A 6437-nucleotide genomic window follows, 5' to 3' on the forward strand; every position below is an offset into this window, starting at 1 on the left:
TAGATAAAAAAAATAATAATAAAATATTCTCACTTAAGTGTTTCAAGTTTTACCGAACCACATGATAAAATTTGCAACACTTGGGGGGTAGACTAAAAAAGAAGAAAGGTTAATCAAAATGAGCCATTCAAGTGTTCGGACTTTTTACGAACTCCACGAAAAAATTCCTCACACCTGGGGGAGTAAATAAAGTATAAAAAAAAATCATTCTAAACCTTGGTAAAAAAAACACAAAAACAAAGAAGGAACGAAACTCTCGCAGCAAGGTGCCGCGTGCAACTCACTGGGTTGCGCCAGGCTACCGCGCGCAACTAAATTAGTTGCGTGCCGTATGCACGCGCAACTCCCAATGTTGCGCGCGCCACCTGATGATGAATTGTGAACTTTAAGTTTTACGCTTGAAGAAAATTAATTACGATTTTTACTAGTGATAAAACAAAGGAGTATTCAATTGTTATAGATATTCGGAAAACAAAAATTAAACTTTGATTTTAATTATTGAACAAAGTGTGCTTTATTTTTCATTTAATTCCTACAAGTAGGATTAAGAAAAAAAAAATAACAAACAAAGAACTACGCGAGACCTGATTTTGTGATACGAATACGTAGGCAATCTTTGATTCGGTCAAATAAAACAACAAATTAAAGAGCACTTTTATTCCAAAACATAAATTCGTTCAAAAGTACATTATGAAACTTAGATGGTAATAATAATAATAATAAAAAAAAAACCTTCTAGTACTGATAACACTTTATTCCAAAAAAAAGTACTACTAATAATATTGTGCATCACCCTAAGGTTTAACCATATCCTCAATCGTAATAGTCAAAGGAGTAGTATCCATTGTAGTATTCTTTGCAACTTTAGAACTTTCGCCTTCTTTCTTCTTCTTGACCCACATATTATTCTTCAATTTGGGAATAGGAGCTTTTTCTACCTTTTTCCCCTTCTATTTGGAGTTGAAGGAGCCTTTTTATTCAATTCTCCCTTGTCAGCCGCATTCATTTAAGCCTTGTAAAAGGAAGATAAAACTATGCTTGCCGTGGGATTTGCACTACCCACTTAGGAAGGCTAGTTCAATACTCAATCCAATGGGGAATTCTTTCGGCCCTAAATTTCACATCCTTGGGAGCATCACAATCTTGTAGAGGGATAAGTTGTTTCATCCCATATTGTCTCATAACTCTGCAAGGAAATATGTAAATGGTACTATAAAGGCCTAAAAGGCAAATGTAGGGACAATTAGAACTATTCCCAGCCATACTACTTATGTTCCACCAAGGAATCACAAAGCGTATGTTAAAATGACCGTCCATTCTTCTTCATTCTTGTGCTTGTAAAGAATACGATGACTAGGGAACGATTTCACTCCATTAGCCTCAAGGTTTTGTGGATGATCAAAAATTCGCAAGCACTCCATGAGCCAAATCTAAAAAAAACGAAAGTTAGATTGCGAACATTACAACAGCAGGTGGCACGCGCAAAAGAAATAGTCGCGCGCGCCATTCGCGCGCCACTGTGAAGATTGCGCTGGAATGTCCTGTGAAGATTGCGCTGGAATGTCCAGTGCTGATGAGTACGGGTTAAAAAAAACGTACGTGTAAAAGGAGTGGACTTCCGGTGAAACCGTCACTACAAAAATAATGAGAATAGACAACACCTAAAATTGCAACACTAATAAAATTGTTACCCTTGATAAACTAAGGCAACGATTTTAAAATGTTACTTTGAACCAAAATAACAATACTAGATTCCTATGCAACAACTATAAAAGTGTTGCTATAGAGCATTAAAGACAACAATCACCTAATGTGTTAATTAAGTTAATTACTTTCGGGTTATCTAATTATTAAATAATTCATGATGTTAAATTAAATAAAAAATTTATGTTATGATTTTTAGGATTTTATCTTATTAAATATTAAAGTAATGACAATTACAAAAATAAATTAAAAAATCATAGCTGAAAAAAAATGAAAATGGATTGTTAAAATTATAACTAAATAATTACCCGATTCCCTACCCGACTCGATTTCAAACTCGAATTTTTTAGAACGAATCTGGACCCGACTCGGCCCAACCTAAACGATCCAAAATTGACCCAATTTGACCTCCTTATTATATTTTTTACTAACCCAAATAATCAAAACCATTTGAATCAAATGACCCAAAATTCAACCTAAATCTAATCCGATATTTTGAATTGACAAGTCCCGATGACCTGATCCATATAACAATCTGGATACAAGCTCTAAAAGGGAGGGAAAATGAAAAAAAAATAATAGGGTGGAAAAATTAAAAAGAAAGAAAAAGGGCGGAAGAATTTCTGCTACTACGATCTTCACAATAGCTATTCAGTTACCTGATTTGTTCTTCTTCCTCACTCTCTCTCTCCTCAAAGATGGAGGTGTAGACGCACTGCCGCAAGATATACACCACCACAGCTGGCGACAAATACTCTTGCATTTCTTGTTCTATCTCCTCTAGCTTGGTATTCTAGGGTTTTTTTTGGAGCTTTTACTTCTGCAATTCTCGTTTTTTTCTCTCCTCTAGCTTAATTGGTATTCTAGGGCTTGACAAATTATGTGGTTAATTTCAGAAAATATTTCCTAATTTGTAAAATTTGGGCTTGATTTTCAATGAAATCAAAGGGAATTTCTCAGCGCTTCAACAAATCAGAGAAAAAGTTGCAAAAGACCGTCAGAAAAAGAAAGAGGAGACAATTTCTAAGTCTGGTTGGGTGGGCTGATTCCGAAATCATTGTCTGTAGAAGGAGAGCAGGTTGCTGCTGGGTGGCCTACTTGGCTTGCCGCCGTTGTAGGGGAGGCTATCTAAGGATGGGTGCCGCAGCGAGCTGATACATTGATAAGTTAAATAAGGTATAATTCAATGTATCCTTTGTAATTATTAAATTGTTTTGGAAGATGAACAATACAAAAACATAGTTAGAGTTACTAATGCTTTAGAGAAATTAAATATACTACAGATTTGTGGCTGCATTAAGAGATTATGCCGATGAGGTTAGATGGTTGTAGTGTTACTAGTATGGTTACCTTAGTATGGTTTAGATGGAAATATGTTATCTTCGTAATACTTGTTCCACTAACTATCGACAACTAGCTTAATTTTTAGAGTCTGATATCAAATCCGAAACGTATTAGGTGGTAATGTTACTAGTACAGATACTTTGTATTATTGGTTTTCTTTAATGAAAATGGTGCTTTGAAATTGATTTAATTGGCTGTTCAAATTAGCTTGTAGCTATCATGTGAGAGGAATGTGGCAATGGATAATATTGCAAAGGGAAATAGTGGTGATTGGTGAATATCAACTTCAAGTATTAAGGGACATTCCCGTAAGAGTGAGGCATTATGCATTATTTTTAATTGAAATTTTGATTGAATTTAATTGTGAGAATGTGAGATGATAGGATTTCTGATTTTTTTTTTGTGATTATGGTGATGGTGGTCGGTGCTAGTGGTGGTGGGTTCTTGGGTGTGGTGGTGGTATCGTGGGTGCGGTGGTGGTTTCGTGGATGTGGTGGTGGTTTCGTTGTTGTTGGGTTGTTTCGGTGGTGAGTATATAGTATCACAAGTTTCTTAAGTTTATTAGAGACAACTGATTTGTTGAATCTGAGACCTAGTAGTTGTTCCTTGTACATATTCTATTAATTCTCTTGATGTGCTATTCGCAGTTTCATAGGTACAATTGAGTTATGATGGTATAATACCCGGATATTAAACACTTATTGTGAGTTGAATCGGTGCTTTTACTTGGGACTGTAAGAGAGGGATCATACATAGGTAGTGTAGTTTATTGGCATTTCCCGAGTTCTTAGACTTTGGATCAAGACCGTATAACTTTGATGTAACTATGTAAGTAGAGTATTGGTGATACTGTATACTCTGGATTCACGAGTCTTGAATTTTGTTAATAGGATTTAATTATAAGCCACCCCTTTGATGATAATTTCTCATGGTCAAGATAGGGACCTCATAAAGAAGCGCTTTTTGGGAGGCAACCCGAGTTCAAGTTCAACTAAGGCACCTAAAACTTATACTAATTTCAAGTCAAGCCAGGATGGGCTACCTGAATTATCAGAAAATCCAATTCATCCTAAGTATCCTGATATCACTTTATCTAGGAGTGGGCCAGGTAGCTTTCATACCTCTTGCTTTCTGTATTTGTTGGTAACTTAATCCATTGAGTGTAGCAGCTTGTTACTAAACTTAGGTAGTTAAATTAAATATGGCAGTTTGTCAATTGAGTGATTCTTGTCCTCTTGTGGGCTTCTGTTTTTCCTTTATTAATTGTTGATGCTTGTTCACAAACTCCTTTGTGAAGTCTTGGTGTTTAATTTTATCAAATGTCAATTTTGTCATTTGTCCAGGAAATTAAACTTGTAGCACATGGTGTTAAAGGTTTTGGTAAGCATGCAAAGTTGTCCCCATTTGCTACTGCTTGATACCGGATGCTTCTTGAGGTAAAATGCCTATAATGCTATCTGATCACACTGTGTAAAATCAATACCATGTTTGTTTGTCTGTTTTTTTTTAAACAAATTTACCCAAAGTTTAGTGATCATTCCCATGATGAAAATGGAGTCCTTTGATTTGCTATGGATAAACTGTCTTACTAGGCTGACTTTGTGCTGTTGGGATCTACCTTGCCAATATTGTTGCGTGATTCCACCACTATTTTACATGATTGTAGGCATTGCTGGTCTCTGGTGGAAGTGATGGTTTACTAATACTTTGGAGTGCTGAGCTTGGTCATGATTCACGAGATCTTGTACCCAACCTTAGCCTAAAGGTAGTTGTTCTGTTCTCTTTCAGCTAACCTGTTTGTAAATGGCAATTTAATTACCAGATATTTTTTATCTTCTATTTGTCATCTACAATTAAAAAGTTTCATCTCGTATATACATGTGTAATTACTGAACTTGTTATTGTTTTGTGTTAAGGCACACGATGGTGGAGTTGTTGTAGAATTATCAAGAGTGTCTAGTGGTGCTCAGTGCTCCACAACTTATTACAATTGGCGCAGATAAAATAATGGCTATATGGGATACAGTCTCATTCAAAGTAGGTTGGGAATGCTGGAGTCTTGTGTTCTCCGTAGCTTACTGTTTTCTTTTCTGAGATTGCTGGTTAAGTCAATTAGGGTATTCTGAACAGAATAGTTGCTTCAAAATCAAAGTTGTTGTAGTTGTTTGTAAATCCTGACACTTACATTGGAGCTCTTGTTTTTAGAATGCAAGGAAAATATAGATGAGAGTTAGCATTTTCTTTAATGGACGGTGCCCTAGATTTACTCTATCACATGATGTCTTAGCTTTTTTCTTCCTTTTCTGCAGGAGATGCGGGGATAAAACCAGTTCCAAAGATATCTTGCCATAGTGTGGCATCTTGGTGTCATCCTCGAAATTTAGGTCTCAAAGGCTTAAAGTGCAGCCCACGCTTAGGGAGAGCCCTCTCCAAGGACCCGCGGGTGCGGCAACGAGAGGAGATGGCGCGGACAGGGTTTTAATTCTCCATCGAGTTCCTGGACAGGCGCGACAGTTTGACCCGCGGACGCGGCGAACTAGGTTTCATAAAATTTTATTTTCTTATTTTTTTAGGGCATTAAGGGCACCGGTTAACCAATAGTGAAATTCTATTGGATTTTGTTGTTTGGATTTTGATGAGTACACATGAATTTTTTTTTGTATAAAATCAATTTTCTTCTATATTGATGTCATGTTTCCTATTAGATTGATTATTGTCTATTGTTGAGTTCACATGTTGATTCATCTTTATTCATTCAATTTATAATTTACATATAATCGCTTTTAAGGTGTTGCTTTTAAGATATTTAGCATCACTTTTTTTATTATTACTAACAATTACAACAAGTGAAAAGGTGGTTGTATATTATGACATAAGGTTACAATTTTAAATTGTCTCCTAAGGTGGCAACACTTTTAATTTGTTTTCTTTGTAAAATTGTTGCCTTAGGTATCATCATACCTTGCCTTTTAAAAATGTTGCCTTTGAACTAAAAAATGTTGCCTTATGAATAGACAACGGGGGCATAAACTATGCCTCGTATGTGTTGCCTTAGCTACAAGGCAACACTTTTTTAATATTAGGCAATGGTTTTCCATTGTTACCTTTGCTTTGTTTTGTTGTAGTGCGTTCTCGTTTGGATCTCTTCTAAGCCGATTCAAGCAAAGCACAATTTTCGCTAAGGCCAATGGAGCGGGTGAATGAAGCCCCTACATTTGCTCTACCATGGACACCATTGAATAATCTCCATATTCTTTGCCTATCATAAGTAAACAATTGACAATAAGACAAAAACATAAAGCATGAATTTTAAAGCGTTGTTTAGTCAAATTGTTTCGAGTTACAAAATGTTTGATGAATTAAATTAAATTAAATTCACACCATGCTCC

The 6437-nt window shown here is 35.8% G+C and overlaps 1 long non-coding RNA gene across 4 annotated transcripts; it reads left to right on the forward strand.

The window, feature by feature from the left end:
- The first annotated feature begins 1915 nt into the window (after positions 1-1915).
- LOC110715056 lies at positions 1916-5873 on the forward strand. Of its 4 annotated transcripts, XR_002510203.1 has the most exons (7): positions 1916-2492; positions 2601-2880; positions 3990-4156; positions 4392-4484; positions 4715-4813; positions 4965-5085; positions 5358-5873. It is a non-coding gene; the product is annotated as an uncharacterized LOC110715056 (long non-coding RNA). The 4 variants fall into 4 exon arrangements; XR_002510200.1 differs by having other exon boundaries at positions 1916-2880; positions 5358-5871; XR_002510202.1 differs by lacking the exon at positions 4965-5085 and having other exon boundaries at positions 1916-2880; positions 5358-5871.
- The last annotated feature ends 564 nt before the right edge of the window (positions 5874-6437 follow it).

This window comes from Chenopodium quinoa, unplaced genomic scaffold (assembly GCF_001683475.1).
Source record: "Chenopodium quinoa cultivar QQ74 unplaced genomic scaffold, ASM168347v1, whole genome shotgun sequence".
Classification (NCBI taxonomy): Eukaryota; Viridiplantae; Streptophyta; class Magnoliopsida; order Caryophyllales; family Amaranthaceae; genus Chenopodium; species Chenopodium quinoa.